This window comes from Patagioenas fasciata, chromosome 1, assembly GCF_037038585.1.
Source record: "Patagioenas fasciata isolate bPatFas1 chromosome 1, bPatFas1.hap1, whole genome shotgun sequence".
Classification (NCBI taxonomy): domain Eukaryota; kingdom Metazoa; phylum Chordata; class Aves; order Columbiformes; family Columbidae; genus Patagioenas; species Patagioenas fasciata.
In genome coordinates, this window is record NC_092520.1 from 131,058,021 (window position 1) to 131,075,112 (window position 17,092).

Below are 17,092 nucleotides of genomic sequence, written 5' to 3' on the forward strand. Positions count from 1 at the left end.
TAGGTCAGGGTTAGGGTTAGGGTTAGGGTTAGCGTTAGGATTAGGGTTAGGATTACTTTTAGGGTTAGGGTTAGGTTACTTTTAGGGTTGGGGTTAGGTTACAGTTAGGGTTAGGGTTAGGCTTAGTTTACGGTCAGGTTTACGGTTAGGCTTAGGTGTAGGCCTAGGCCTAGGTTAGCGTTAGGGTACCAATCAGTATCAAGGTTACGTCGGCGTTAGGGTAAGGGTTAGGGTTAGAGTTAGGATTAGGCTTAGGCTTACGTTTAGGATTAACCTTAGGGTTATGTTACAGTTAGGGTTAGGGTTGGGCTTAGTTTATGGTCAGGGTTACGGTTAGTCTTAGGCGTAGGTCTAGGCCTATTTTAGCGTTAAGGTCACAGTCAGAGTCAGGGTTAGGGCTAGGGTTAGGGTTAGGGTTAGGGTTAACGTTAGCGTTAGGAATAGGATTAGACTTAGGGAATGAATTGTGAATGTGAATCAGACTGCTCATGATGGAGCAGAGCTACTAAAAATACCCTTAGAAAGTGAATTCTTCCATCCCCTAAAGACTGCTCAATGATGGCATGACGTCAAAAGCAAACTCACCTGAAATCATCCTATCGCGTGAATGAAAAGTTACAACAGTCCTAGGCAAAAATGTGCTATTTACACAACTTGAACAAAAGCAGAGGTCGTGTATGTGCTTACACAGTGCACAGCACCCAGACAAGGAGCATGGTGCGGCAGCAGTATTTGTGCATAGCACAGGTGAGTTGTTAGTGTGGTATATGCTGGAGATGCATGGAACGCTGTGGAACGCAATTATACCAACTAATATACAGTGTGCATACATCCAGGTGCCTCCAGAGTGGTTGTCATTGAATTGGTGTAGGCATGTCTACAGTACCAGCAGGCAGCTGGAGGCCTGGCCTGGGGGCGAAGGTCCTTTCTCTGGCACGGTTAATAAAGATGCTGAAAACTTACTCTGCGTTACCATAGCATTAAATAGAAATATGTATTTACTTTACACATATATTAAATGTATATATACCTATTGAGGCACACGTACAACAGTTTTGTAAAGATCTTTCAAACAAATGTAGCTGCATTGTGTCCCAGTGCTGTTGTTATGCTGGCCCAATACATGTCACCTAGGGACATTAATTGTCTTCTTTTTGTCTCCAAAATGTCTAGTTTTCTGCCTTTTTGCTGTTTTGTTTTGTTTTGTTCTGTTTTGTTTTGTTTCGTTTTGTTTTGTTTTGTTTTCTTTCTGGGAAATCATCTCTATGGTTAGCATTGTTCTTCCAGTTTGAACCTGACAGTTTTCAGCAAGTCTTCCAGTATGGCTGAGTAGTTTATATTTACTCCAGATCATTGCAGTAGAATAAAGAAATAAATACACTTTGCCTTAATCTTTCCTCTTTGTCTGTTCAAAGTATTTGATTCGGCAGGTTGCATAAGGAGTTTGGCCTTAGCAGGTAAGACAGACAGGAGAAAATCATCCCACCTCAAACCTTTCCCTGGAAGAGAGCATTGTATAACATCTTTTAGTTACCAGGATTGTGTCAGCCCATTCTCAAAAGAGTTTAATCATTTAAGCTGAAAAAGCCAAAATGTTGTTTGTCTTACTTCCATGGTTGGTCTCAAAAGGACGAAACATTCAACTTCCTGACTTACCACCGTGGTAACTACATTGACTTTATCTTGAACTAACACCTCTACTAGAGGAAAAAGGCATGTTGTGTGCCTTTAATGAGAAAATTTGATGACCAACATGCCAAAGAGTTACAGGTCAGACTCCCCCCTGGTTTAATTCTGAGTTTAGTGATGCCCCTGGGATATAAGGATTAGCATGTGGTCTACAGATGGCTGAAGAGCAGAAGTTTATCTGGGAGAACAACTAAAACTTTTGGTATCATTTTAAGCCACCATAAAAACAACAAAAAATTGACATTTCTATGTGGAGGAAAATATGAAGAAAAATGAAAGTTGGCCTAATAGCAACATTTTGTTTTAAATCCAAATCTAAAACTGAATTTTATTCAGTGTGGAATATAGAAAAAAAAAAATACAGAAAAAATTTCTCTCTAAAATCTTGAAATGAGATGTTTCGTTGATGTCGGATATTCCCTCCATTCCTCTCCTCATTATTGCTTTGTGGTTTCAACACTGAACTAACGCAATGCGCTTAAAAGGAAATTATCTGATAACCACAAACCAAAGGAATCACGATCTGAGTTTTCTGTTGAAATACATTTTAGTGTCCAGTTGGTTTGAGGAGGAGATGTACATATTCATGTGTTGCCAGTTCAGGTTCGGCATGAGAATTATGTGTGGGCTGAAGGTCACAATTTATGAGAAAGTTGATAAGAATAACAGCTGTACTGTTTTTCATAGAAGATAAAACAATGGAAGGGACTAAGCATTAAAAATTGTTTATCAAAAGTTACAATGTGAGAATTTACAGTTGAAAAAACAATGTTTTTTTCCTTCCGTTCTACAGACATCTAAACGTTTCTTTTGACCTAATGTGGTGTGAAGGGTGAGGAGAGGCCGGAAAGGGTGTAATACGGGGTACGCCTTCAATTAGTCCATTTTGATTGCAGATCTGAAAGCATCTTCTCAAAATGGCAAGTGAGGTGGTTTACGCCGAGGTATCATGTAAGGAAAGAGTGCATTTTACTTCACGAACTTCAGACACAGGTAAAAAGTGGTCAGCTTAACATTACTTACTCTTCCTTTGCTCAGTGACACATTCTTAAAACTTTCATTCTTTCTTAAATTGAAGTACTCATAAGATGCTGAAGTCATGTTGAAAACATGTTTATAACTATTAACATCTACCCCTGCTTATTATATATCTATTTATTTGGCAAATTCATGTTTATTAATAGAAGCAAGACTGAATTCTAGAAAAAGTAAAGAACGACCTTTAGAATCACATTCTGGATTTCAGAAGTATGGCTGAAATGTGCTGTTTCTCAAACACATTAAGGATCAGACATTGAAGATATTAATATGGTTTATTGGAAACTCATTAGCATTTACAGTGCACTGATGACACTGAACAGACTTTTCTCTCCCACAGTGCTTTTACATTTTGTATTTTAATTTGATTCATTTCCTTAGACAACAGAAATCTTTTTAAATTATTAAATGATAGGTCTATTTATATTTTATTTCTCTTTATTTCTCTCTTTCTCTTTCTCTCTTACTCTTTCTTTTCTGAAGGTTCGATGTTGAGAAAAATACAAGTCAAGAATCAATGGAGGTTTCTATAATTTTCAAAATTGTTAGTCCTACAATTTGTGTATGACCTACTGATGTCCTTAACTATAAAACTGCATTACTTTAAAATTTATTTTCAATAAATAGAGAACAAAAGATAGCCATTAATGGATATTAGTAGGAAATAGTTCATGTATTGAGTTATATTCTTTAGATTCTGATTTAAAAATAGATCTTTGCTGGTTCTAAAACAATTAAGCATGGGAATTTTTTTTTTTAATTATATTATTCAGAGGTCACAGTGTGATAGAAAAATGTGTCCTGCATATGCGAGTAAAGCAACATTTCTTCCATAAAAATTAGTTTTGCAGATTCGCTCCTTGGGACACTATACTAAAACCATCTGTACACGTATGTTGTCTTTCACGTGCTAACTCAGATTGCTCCTTAGATTGTGTGATCAGTTCACCATAGAAAAATGCGTTGCCAGGACAGCCTTTGGTACCCCAGTGTAGAAGTATGCCATAAGTACTTATTGGAGATGCATGCACTTGCCTAGTGCAACCATCTCCACAAGAAGTTTCAAAATTTAAGACCATAAAGGTCTGTTCCACCTAATTTATTTTTTCCTCACCTGAGACTATCCTTTAAATTTCCAGTTATAATTTATAGTTTTAAATGTTTTCACACAGTTTTTAATACTCTTCAGTGAATTATTCTCAGAAATTGCTGCTCTAAGTTACCCTGAGAGCCCTCTAACCCTATAACATACCTCTGAAAGCTGCCAATATGAGCTCCTTGGAAAGACACTGCCTGAAAAATTTTCGTGGCAAATTATGAGACTAATTACTGAACCAAATTTCAGGTAAAATGTATTTTCTTGTGCTTTAGAGTATGATGGCATGGTTTTTACCCTGTCGTAATACTTTTTAAGCATCTTTTCAATAATACCAATATTCTTGTCACTTCTGTGAATCTTGCATCCTTTTTAGTCTCCTAATAAACGCTTTCCTTTAATAACATCCTAAAACAATTACTTCTACAGGCTGATTTTAATATCTTGCAGGAAGAAATACTTTAAATCAATCTTGAATTTGTTACCTATTGATATTGTCAGTGTGTCCTAGCCAGGTATAGTAAGAAAACATAGACCTATATTTTTGTGTGTGTGTCCTATATAAATTTCCATTATACGTACTTACAATTTCTATTTTACATTTCTACAAGTGTTCCATTGCTTTCATAGTTGAGAGCACAAGCACAGGAAATCATGGTTCTCATCTTCTGCCAAACACTGTGAACTCTTCTGACTCCTTGGTTGCTGCATGGGAAATGTGCTGCATTTAAATGCAACAGTGATTTGATCATGCTTGGTTTAGATTTGACGTTTTTCATAAGTCTAAGGCAGATCTCAGCAGCTGTGGCACCCTTAGGAAGCTTCATTTCTTGGCTTGGTATTTGCCATGCTATGGTGAGTTCAGAGCAGTTGAGTTAGCCGTGAACCACCTGCCTGAAAAAGCTCAAAGGAAGCAGCTGCTGTCTCACTCCATAAATATTTTACGTTAGATGATTGATGTAAGACTTGGGAAGGGCCAGTGGCTCCTGTGAAACAGGAACAACAGCTTAGGCCAGCAAGGAAAAGGGGTTCATAATGCCTTACCTCTGAGCATTTTTTGAGTTAAGACATCAAGGTTTGTGCTATTTTATCTGATTACACAGCTCTAAGTTTGGTCTGCTTCCCCATAGCCAATATGCCTGTCCCCTAGCTACTCCACACCCCGCTTCTCTCCTCCCTTCAGCCTCCCTCCTTGCCTGAACTGCTTCCTTCATTTTTTATATGTGGTGGATAGAGCAAATCATCCATGTTGCTGGACTTGTCATACATTTTTAACAGTTCAGGTTTGCATTTGCTCATCTTTCCCATGGAGAAAAATCTGTTTGGTTTCTCTGAAGAGAAATACTCATCTTAGTTCATACACTATCAGCAAACAAATTTTGTTAGCAATCAGGACACATAACCACGGGCGTAGTTATATGCGGTGCTTTATTTCAGCGCTGGGAAACCAGGGGTTCGCACCCAAAGCTGGCTTCAGCGGTCAGTTTAAGTTGCACAGTATTTATACAGTCCATTCACATACATATTCATATATTCATTAGGATCATTAGAATATGTAATAGTTACTCAACACTTATTGCAACATCGATTGCAACACCTTGAAACTACTTTGATCATGCGCAGTGTCCCCTGGTGATCTTTCAGGGGGTCTTCAGGATGAAGTAAGTAGTCTTCATCGCTTCTGTCCTTTTCACCTTTGGGTACTGCACATGCGCACTACTCTATAATTGCACAACTGCTGACTAGCTTAATTTCCAGAGATACTGTGTATATTTCTTTTCATTCTAGGCATATTTGGGCTAAGATAAATGCTAGGTTGATAAGATAAGAATATACTCAAATCCCTTATTAATTAAAACACGATATGCAAAGGATGAATCAGTTTTGCACCTGTTCCAGAAGAGAACATCTTGTAAAATTGATTCTGTTACTAACAATTTGATGTAAGTATCTCCTGGGAAATGAGGCAGAACATATAAAGCAGCCAACCTACAAGGTGGTATGTTGCAGTCGATACAAAAATACAGTTTCTTCCTTCCTTCCTTCCTTCCGCTCTCACACCTACCAAAAGCTGCTGGGGTCAGTCAGGCATGTCCTGCCGCTCTGCTTTCCCTCTCCCTCTTACAACATAGCTTTGTTCCAATAGGAACTGTATTCTTCTTTGTTGAAGGAGAAACAGTAAAAACCAGGCATGCTTCGTACCCATGGGAAAGATCTGAATTCACCAGGAAGAAAAAGTTAATTAAGAAGTACATAGAGAAAAAACAGTTTAGATAAAAAAGTTGCCTTTGATTAACTTCTGCTTAAAGATTGACAGAATGTATACTCGTGTGTATAAATATGAAATGATAATAAATAACAATAGAGTAGTTCAGTGTGTGATAACCTACAGAGTTTTTTTTTCTAATTTTCTAAAATGTAACAATAGAATAACATTTTTTGTCTTTAATTGCAAAACTGCACAGCAGGACAATTATTTGCATGAACTCTAGTAATTTCTTGCAACACAAATATTATCGAGAGGAGAGGAGAGGAGAGGAGAGGAGAGGAGAGGAGAGGAGAGGAGAGGAGAGGAGAGGAGAGGAGAGGAGAGGAGAGGAGAGGAGAGGAGAGGAGAGGAGAGGAGAGGAGAGGAGAAAGAAAAAAGAAGGGAAGGGAAGGGAAGGGAAGGGAAGGGAAGGGAAGGGAAGGGAAGGGAAGGGAAGGGAAGGGAAGGGAAAAAGGGAAGGGAAGGGAAGGGAAAAAGAAAAGAAAAGAGAAAAGAAAAGAAAAGAAAAGAAAAGAAAAGAAAAGAAAAGAAAAGAAAAGAAAAGAAAAGAAAAGAAAAGAAAAGAAAAGAAAAGAAAAGAAAAGAAAAGAAAAGAAAAGGAAAGAAAAGGAAAGAAAAGGAAAGAAAAGGAAAGAAAAGGAAAGGAAAGGAAAGGAAAGAAAAGGAAAGGAAAGAACAGGAAAGAAAAGAAAAGGAAAGGAAAGAAAAGAAAAGGAAAGAAAAGAAAAGGAAAGAAAAGGAAAGGAAAGAAAAGAAAAGAAAAGAAAAGAAAAGAAAAGAAAAGAAAAGAAAAGAAAAGAAAAGAAAAGAAAAGAAAAGAAAAGAAAAGAAAAGAAAAGAAAAGAAAAGAAAAGAAAAGAAAAGAAAAGAAAAGAAAAGAAAAGAAAAGAAAAGAAAAGAAAAGAAAAGAAAAGAAAAAAGAAAAGAAGAACCTCTCTTGCATGTCCTTGCTCTCCCCATCTTCTCAGTGAAGATCTGATGGTGGTATTGAGAATCACAAGTGCTGGCCTCGGGCAGGTTCTCTAGTTGAAGTACTTTTTGTCTCTACAGGTGATCTAACCACATTCGCTGAGGTGAATGTGAAACAGAGATCCGACAGACCTGATAGCACACCGGAGACTACACATACAGGTACTGCAACACTGTGGGACATTTCACATTTTCTCCTTCTATTTTATCTTCTTCATATGCCATCATAATTATGTATTTACATGTAGTAGAGGAGTTGCTTAGGGCTCAATGCCCAAAGAGGTTTTGATATGATCTAGGCAAATTAAAAGATCTTCAAAACCTTTCCCAGCTGGTGGTTTGCCCTGGGGGTGCCTCAAGGCTACTGGTGACAGTGTTTGCAAAGTTAACAGGTAGAGTCCCATGCTCACAGGTTTGCCTTAGGCTAAACTGTCCCTCAGTCTTTGAGGACTCAGTGTGGGTGTCCCTTGTCTCTGGGGCTCAGTCTAGCAAGACTTTGGCTTGTGTCTGTACTGCCAGTATGGATGGCACCTGGGAGCAAAGGGTGGTCCCTGGGCCTGGTGGTGTAGAGGAACTGACATCCATGCTCCTCAGTGCAAGCCATGCTAGAGCAAACCAGCTGCTTCTGCACAGCGTAGCCCCTGCCACTTATCTCCTCTGGGCCTCATAAGACTTGTTTGGTTGTGGCGTTCTGTTTCAGAAATACCTGAGTTTAAAAGGCTCCGTTGCACCACGCCAAAGTACTTTCTTTTTTGAATGCATGGCATGGAATACATTGCAATATGCTGCTGGGAATGTGTCATGGTTTAACCTGAGCTAGCAATATAACCACGATAGCTGCTCACTCACTCCCCCCCGCCCCAGTTCCCAACCCTGGTTTTGGGTAGATAATCAAAAGGCAAGGAAGAAACTCATGGATTGAGATAAACACAGTTTAATAAAATAACAAAATAACACTAACATATTAGTAGTAATAATAATATAAAATGGAAATAGAATATAAAATAAAAGATATTCAGTACAATTCCTCCCAGACTCCATCTGCACCGAACAGCCAGTCCCAGGCAGCAGGAGCTGATCCTGAGGAAAGAAGAGAGGAAAAGACAGAAATGCCCAGAGACCTCTGCAAAACGACAGGATGGCAAAAGGCCAAACTAATGAGAATCCTGAACAGAACTCACCCAAACAGGTCTCCATCACAACTCCAAATGAAGCTAGCCAGAAAATCCTCAAATATGAAGCATGACACTAATGGCATAGATTATTCTTGATCAGTCTGGATGTGAGTCAAGCTCTGCCCTATCCATGCCCCTCTTCCTCACTGCCTCACACCTCTGGGCAGAGCACTAAGAACATTCTTGGCTCTCAGACCAGAGCAATTAAAAACATTGACTCTGTACTAGAGTGTTATTTTCTGGTTCTCAAGTGCTAGCTATGAAAAAGAAAGGTTTCTAACTGCACAGAATGTAATGAAGGTTCTCATGTAGACCACAGGTATGTCCAGTGAGGATACTGCTAGAGAACTTTTCTTAGCAGGAGGAGTAAAATTGGCACTGTCTGTGCCTGCGTTGTTGGAAGGGAATGGTTCTCTGAAACACGACCAACTTTCTTCTGTGAAGCGACCAGTTAGTTCATCTCAGAAGGATCCCAGAAGTAAATGAATGTGTACCATACACAGGCAGTGTGGTTCACTGGAGGACCAGGATGTGGTAGCAGGACAAACTGCCATTCCGTGCCTCTAATGAGGAGATCACACAAAACACAGCAACTCCTCACCCATTCAGCAGCCAAACAGCACACTTTTCCAGGGTATCACTTTCAATCTTGGCTGTAGGTGATTTCAATCCATTTTCTCCTGCTCCCCACTTCTTCGGAGATGCTCAGAATACGATTAAAATTTATTTTGCAGTGGAGACACTCACAAACTCTTCTGTTCTTTTTAGAAACAATTTATGTGTATTAATTTCCAAATGCATTAGGGTGAATGAACAGGTCACCAATAGTATTTAAAGCACAGAAACTGATTTATTTTTAGAAAGTAATGGCCGGGGAGCAAAAATGAGATTTTGAACAGTTATTTGACAAGTTCAGATAACTTGCGTCTATCTGCAGTGAAAATTTTAAGATACATTAAATTATTTTCTCAAACTGTGCAGCCAGCGCTCAAAGTAAATTTTGTTTTGAAAAGTGAAATAATACATTGGATATAAGTTTGAACTCTTTTGTATGAAATAATAGTGAAGAAGTGAAAGAAAATTTGCACCCCTCCAACGCATAAGAACAATGAAGATTTTTATTAAAAAAATGTTAGATTCAGAAAGTGCTAGTGAGAACAAATGTTTCCATTTGGTGGTTTAATTAGGCCTTAACACAAGATAAAAGAAACTGAAAGCCTCAGATGGTGTTTCTGATTAAAAGTGGCAGTCGAGCAGACAACAGAGTGGGCAAGTAGAGATCTTGGTCCTGTTGTTGCAAAGGCAAAACCAATTTACTGGCCTCATTTAAATGCCCTCTGATTTTATGCCAGTGAAACCAGGACTGAAGTGCAGCATGAAAAGTATTGTTAGTAATGCAGTTTTCATGTATCGCCACAGGCACATCTATTTGTTGATTGCCTTTTGTACCCCACTCCTTACTTCCTCCGTTCTTTCTCTGATTCTGCATACACTGCCCATATTTCCAGGTTTTCAGAATTTTTTGTCAGGAATACCAAAATCCATGTATGATATATACAGATAAATACTATAGATGAGCTCTGTCCCTTCACATTCTTCCCTGAAACGTCTTTGAAATCAGAGAAGTCAGGTGTTTGTTCTAATTCTGGCTTAAATTTTTTAGATCTTTTAAAGATTTTTTAAGGTTTTTTTACTATACAGAGCAATCTGGGAAGCATCAAGTAATGGGGATCAAAACAACACAGGGATCCTGGACAGGATTATAGCTGGAACAGAAAACGATGAAGGCAGGGATTTCATGGCTAATTCAACATGTGTTTCTTTGTTGTGCTTAAAAAGGATGATAATCTGGAAAAAGAGTCTCTAGAATTTCAAATTACCTATAAAACAACTTTTTTTTTTTTTTTTTTTTTATAAATCCTGTATGTGAACTTCAGGATTTCCTTATGGGTCTTCAATTCTATAACCTCAGAAAAATAACCCATGATACAATGACCATTGCAAGCCATTCTCCAAGGGAAAAGCCAGGTATATTTCAGAATGAGAAGCACTGGCAGAGCTTTGCAGGAGTTGTAGGCAAACTCCATGGCCTGGTGTTGACACAGCCGTGTTGGCAATGCTGTGCGCTGCCACAGAGAGTGAGAGGTCACATTTTAGGTATCTTCTCAACAGCTATGATGATAAAAATGGGGACTGTCCAGGAAAAGGATTCTCCTGACCCTGAAAATGTGATTTCACATATAAACACACGCAAATACAGGTTTATATACATGTTAACCTATATACATATATAAAATTTTTGACTTAATAACTCAATTTCTAGGACTCATAGCTTTCCATTTTTCAGGAATCTGGGTTTTTTTGGTTAAGAAAATAATTTCCAAAGCAAGGTTTAGCTTCTACATGTACCTGAAAACAACAACAACAACAACAAAATCAAAACCACAAAAAAACCCCAAACACACACACGCACACACACAAACACCAACCAAAAAACACGAAAACCAACCAACCAACCAACCAACCAACCAACCAACCAACCAACCATAAATGTTTTCAGCTGCATCTGCAGCACACCAAGGACATCCTTATAAACTTACTCTTCACTTTCCACAGGTACCAGATCTATACCACAGAGTGTAACACATTTCTGCTGAAGGCCTAGCTAAAATGATTTTGCACACTCCTGTAACTCAGAACAAAATCTGATTTGCTGCTGCCTGTGGTGAGACCCCTCTTCCTTGTCCCTTTGGCAGTGACCTGCTTGGAGAACTCACCCTGGTGTTATATTGCTGTCATCTTGTACTTTACTGCAGTGATTCTGCTTGTCACTGTCATCCTCTTGGCAGTGAAATGTCACCATCTCTGAGGGAGATCCTGCTGTCTTGCTGATGTACAGGGTAAGCCATTTTTATCCATGTTTCTGTTTTCATACAGTATGTTTGCATTTATCAACGGAGGTGAAAGGAAAAGTCCCAAACCAAATGTTGAAGTGACCACACAGATTCACCCAGCCAGCAATTCACAGTCCCACTAGATAATGTCTAGCTCCCTGCCACCAATGCATGCTGCACTTAATGGAGCATGTTTGATACTGAGCAGCTTTGGCAAAATCACCTGCCAAAGCAAGTATTGGGCTCTGCTGATTTTACTGCAAGAAAATCCATCACTCAATTGGAAGTGTCTCCCAGCTGTGAAGTGAAATAACCCCACAAGCCTGCCATGATGAAACGAGCACATCGCTGGGTGCAGCTGGAGATGGTTCCCATAACCACTATCCAGGCCAAGATTGACAGTAACCTGTTAAAGCGACAGGAGACAAGCCAGCTGTGTTGTTCAGACTGGGATTTGAAGGAAAACAGGAGAACAGTTGCCTGGTTTGGACTAGGAATGGCAGTGAACAGCCTTCCAGAGAAAACCTTCCCAACCACACCTAGTGCTTCTTGTAGAGCACCAAAGCATGTTTAATTACTCCTCCAGATTCTTCTCCCTGGAAGACATCACTGGCCATACTGAAGACGTCATGTCCCATCCTGATCCAGAAATAGTACCTGTGTCACTGTGCAGTTCACTAGTTTTATGTGTAGCCCTCCACACATATGTGTACCACCCCTCCAACACAAGGCACAGAACGTCTTGCCATGGTCTTCATGGCATACAGGTGCTCTCTCTTTACTCATAGGACATTCACAGTAGGTTGAACTTCACTAAGATACACTACTTCTATTAGCTTTTTTCTTTTTCATTTGCAGGTAGCTCATCATGGGAAGGCTCTGCTTCGTCAACAAAAGAAGACATAATGCTTGTTTACTTTTACATTAGTTTTTCTGAAGAGACCTTTACGAAAGAAGACATGCCATCAGTCTGATCACTGTTCAGTTATTTTTGCTGGGGTCTCCATGAAACCTCTAACTTCTCTATATATGGACAAAACATGTATTATTACTTTTATTTTGAATCTGCTTAATCCTGTAATACCAGCAACCATCAAACAATATCAGTGCATGTAACAAGGAATAGGCTCAAGCTGCTACATCAAAAGCTGGGTTTGGATCTTGTCTAGACAACACAGATGATCAGGTGGACCAATTTGAGACATTGCTTTTAATTCACACCTGGCTTGTTTTTCCAATAATTTGCAATATAGGTAAGCTTTTCTATTTCAATATTTGCAAGTACAAGAATTTGTAGATAAAACAGAGAATGTGAAATTTCAACTTTTTATGAAGCCCAGATTTAGATGTGATTTTTCATCTCCTGACAGCCTTTAGTGGGACTTGTATTAAAGGGGTATTGAAGGTACAAGAAACTATGTTCATTTGGTAGAGAAGTCTCAGACTCATCCCTCTATAAGCTTGAATAAAATTATTGTGTTCTACTTGTCCAGAGAGTATCTCACAGAGATACAATATGCTCTTTCTTTCTTGGGTCAGTAATTAATTTTGTATTTGTTTTTGTTTTTGTTTCTTTCCAAAATGCTGTACCTTCAGCTAAATCAGAGTCCTCCACTAGAACTAACCCACTTCAAGTTCAAATGCATTTGTTATTACGTTGTTGTCTTTTTTTCATATTATTTTCATTTCTCATTAGTTATAACTCCTTGGGGGCAGGCTGATACCAGTGATATTCAGACCCTGAGCAGGAGGGCTCTGTGTAGCAATTATTTCTACAATTTTTGCCTGTATCTAAGCTTATCTGTATTTAAGTCATGCTGTTGCTGTTGATAATGTACCACATTTTTATAGTATATGCACCAGAAATCAATAAAGAGATTTAGTAAAGCTCTTGACATGCTGGTGTTTCTTCTTACATTAGTCAGACTAGAAGAAAAATAAAATTTGTACTTGTATCACTGTAACACCTCTGAACTGTTGTCATGAAGCAGGACGCTGGTCTGTTAAGTACAGTCTAAAGACAGAATCACTGCCCAACAGAACCCAGCATGAAAGGAATATTAGAACACAATGGCTACATTTTTCTAGAGATCAGCCTTTTGTTTGCCAGGTGCTCTGGGATAAATCCAGGTCATCAAACACCAGTGGATAAAGAAATCTTTAAAAACCAGACATAATAAAAGAAGAAGCATCAGATGGCATTTTGATCTGAAATGGATCTGCATGTTGTTGTCATTTACTAACCTGATCTGATCTTAGCTGGAAGATCCTTAAGATAGTTGTCTTTCACATCAGACTCTCAGATGACCCTTACAACCAGATGAAATTGCCAGTCCAAATTAATTAACTCCAGCTTTTTTTAGAATCAAGAAAAATTCCATAGTCTTTGGGAGCTAAAGTAATGTGGTTTTGCATATATAATTGTTCAGATATAGCAGGTTATTGAAAAAGAGCATGCAGCAGCAGCATTCATCAGTTCCTGGCACACAGGCCCTACCAAGTAGAAAGCCTTAATTTCAGAACCAGGAGCTGAACTGAAGGCACATCCACCCAGATGCTGCGTATGCAAATGCAGAAATGGGAGACACATTTCAGGACCAATTAGAAATCATCACTGATTGTAAGACTGGGACTCACTGCAGATAACCAGGTCCTCAGCTGCTGCAGGCAGATCTCCAGGAATTTTAATGGCAGGTCCAAGCATCTGAAAGGGAATCATTTGCATTGTGTAGACAACTGGGTAAGAAGCATGCATGTACTGTATGCTGACCAGTCACTCTGAAGGAGAGAAAAATCTTCTTATTAAAATAAGAAGTTGTTAACTAAAATCAAAGTGATTGGATTTTCTGTTTACTGAGAATTTTGGACATTGGCCTGTGGTTTTGGCAATGCACCATAGCATTTAAGACAAGTTTAACAAACTTCCATCTGAATTTAAAGCTCTGCAGGCAGATGGTATAATTGTGTTCACTGAATTTGGGGGAGTTTGTCAATGTTTTTTATCTATTTAGCATCTTTGAAATGGAAAGTATTTCCTGGCTGATGGCTCTTGGCAGACAGAAAGCTATGGATGGGCAGGTGTGCATCAGGCTCCTGTGGATTCCTGTTAAGCTCTAGCTACTTCTTGGCTTGTGGAGCCACACCAGCTGATCAGTTCTGTGCTTCATTCTCATCCTAACATTACTAAGGATATGGGCAAACAAAATGCCTCTCCACTTCCATCTGTTTCGTGCTCATCAAATGTAAAGGCAAAATACTCTTTGATACAGTTTGAGAGGAAAATGCCCTGTTACTGAATTGTTTAAACAAGGTTGCCTGATCACTGTTTGTATATATGACATTATACATATTACACATGACATCTAAAAAATCATATGTGACTGTAAATCTGGCACTAGGGAGTTGTCTTTTTCTCCTTTGTTTCTTGCCCCATTCCTTTTCTCTGGAGAGTTCCCGATTTTCTTACATTGCGTTCTCTCTCCCTCTGTCTTCAGGCACATCTCAGAGCTATGTGTGACACTCATTCCTGCTGTTCTGGCTTTTTTTTTTTTTTCCCTGGCTTTTCAGCCCCTGCTGAAGCACCATCCCTTTTATTTGTGGACACAGTAATGCATGTGTAAAGACCGAAGGAGATAGATAAAAGAATGAAGAAAAGCCATGGCTTTGGTAACTTGCACAGGCTAGAACAAACATTTTAGGACCTTGATGAACATAAATATAAGAATGTAAGAAGAATAAAGAAAATACTAAACTAGGAGAAGCTTCAAACCATTTTATTTGGAAATTCAACATACTCTTTTTAAAGGTTGCAGGGTGGGAATAGGAGGGATGGGAGCTCATATGGAGAAGGAGGTACTACCATTCATATTTTCAACCCTGTACAGCTTCTTCCCTAGGTAGTAAAATTCTGAGCTAGCAGAATACTCAGTATTCAAGCTTTACCTAGCAATTCTCACCACTGTATCAATTCCCGAGAGAAGCTGTTAACGAAGTCCACTTATGTGGAAAGCAAGAGAACTATATTCTGGCTAATACCTGGCATCAAGTCACCAGTGTGAGAAGCAGCTGATTTACGTGCCTCCACAGGCAGGTAGAGAGCTTTTTCTATTCAGATACTTTCCCCTCACCCCCACCCCAGCCCCCCCCCCCCCCCCCGCCAAGAGCAAAGCCATTTTTACCGGCAGGAGAACTTAAACGTGGGAAATCTGATCTCGGTTGTGTCCTGGCTTTTTGTGGGCAGAAGAGACAACTGTGCATCCCCACCCTTGGCTGCTTGGGCAGCAAGGGAGCCATGGTACATTCCAGCGAATATTCCAATGGAAATGCTTGGGAGACCAAGGATCTGGTTAGAAGCTGAGCCATGAACATGGAGGACTTACCCTAGCCCTCCCCTCGTCAGCATAAAGATAGAGCCCATAGAGCCAGAAATTAGTTCAAGACACAGGCTAAACATGAGACTGGACATTTAGCAAGTGGAAGGCAAGAGGGTGGATATATTAGATGGGCAACAGAAGAAAGTACAAGGTAAAGATAACACAAAGTAATTGGTGAGGTGTCAGAATGGGAGAAGAGGGACAATAGATCACTGGTAAAAAAGCAGAGCAAGAAGGTGGTAGTTAATCAACAAAGAAGGCAGCAAGACCTAGTTACCAGAGAAATGGTTCCAGTGAGGAAGGACAATGGAGGTTAACAAACACACATTTCCACTTTGTTCAATTCTCCCTTCATAATTCCATCCCCTTTTTCCACACAGGAAATTCCTTTCGTTTTTCCACTGCTTCCTGTCTGGGACCACATCAGTTACATGCTGGAAAAGCTGGGGGTCAGAAAGACCATGTAATCTCATAGTCTTATCTGGAAACACTAGAGTGGTCACCTTTCTGCAGCATAGACTGGCTGAAGCCCATGCTGTCTATTACACAGGCTATGCTGAGCATGCTGGTCTTCCACAAAGGAGGTTGCAGGGAGTCTATCACATTCCAGTTTGAAGCCATATTCTTCTGCAGATACTGCTGTTTACTTGTGTCTCCTTATTTTGGATTTCCATTAAAACTCTTCAGAATTTCTGTGTGTTTGATCCAGGCGTTTGGGAGTTTGTTTCTTTTCCTAAGAGTTGTGTAATTTCTTTTTATAGCCTGTTACAGAGCAAAAAGAAGAGGCACTTTCTTGGAAGCGAAGATACCAAGACCAGGCTGTGGCACCACAGTAAATCTGCCCTGAGGTCTTCTAGTGCCACATCAAAATATCTTATTTTGTGCTGTCTGAAACCTGTTACATATATTGAAGAATATCTAGCTTTTAATTAATACATTTTAGTCACCACTTAACGACTCATGCAGATAAAGTCTGCCATGTTTAAAAGCACGATATGCTGTTAATTAAGATAAGTCACTTGATTTTTAGCAGTTGCTTTTCCCAAAGCAGAGAGACAACTCCTTCCTGATGAGGAGAATTAGAAGGTAGTTCTCTGAAGGTGCTCACTTGTGTGCAGTGATGGACAGGGGTTCTAGTCACACTACAACAGATGTCTCCTGAGATGTTCACAGTTTGGGAAGCCAGTCATAGAATATCTATGAGCAATTCCCTTGAATTTGATAGGTCTGCTCATAAACGTAAAGGCAGAAGGATCAAATCTGGATGATATAGACAGGCTCTTTAAAAGAAATGTGATGACTGAAATGGTGGTGTGATGAAGGCTGCTACCTTAATTTTCCTCTAGAAAATAGCAAAAAAAACCTGGTTTTATTTCATGTCAATATAATAATGTGTGAAAGAATTGCTAAAAGTAAAGAACCATCCAGAAAACTTCACATGTCCTCCCAAACTGGGGTTATAAGTCAACATACTAAATTCTGTTAGATGAGCTTACAGCATGCAAAAACCTCATCCATGCTTCCAGGGATGCTGGCCCTTCTCCTGGCCAGGCATAGTAGCTGGAGACAGCAAAGCCGAGAGTAAGCTG

At 39.4% G+C, this 17,092-nt stretch overlaps 1 long non-coding RNA gene across 1 annotated transcript; it reads left to right on the plus strand.

The window, feature by feature from the left end:
• Positions 1-2,558: 2,558 nt before the first annotated feature.
• Positions 2,559-12,851, plus strand: LOC139827038 (uncharacterized). Its single transcript, XR_011737219.1, has 4 exons — positions 2,559-2,682; positions 7,143-7,223; positions 10,993-11,136; positions 11,989-12,851. It is a non-coding gene; the product is annotated as an uncharacterized lncRNA (long non-coding RNA).
• The last annotated feature ends 4,241 nt before the right edge of the window (positions 12,852-17,092 follow it).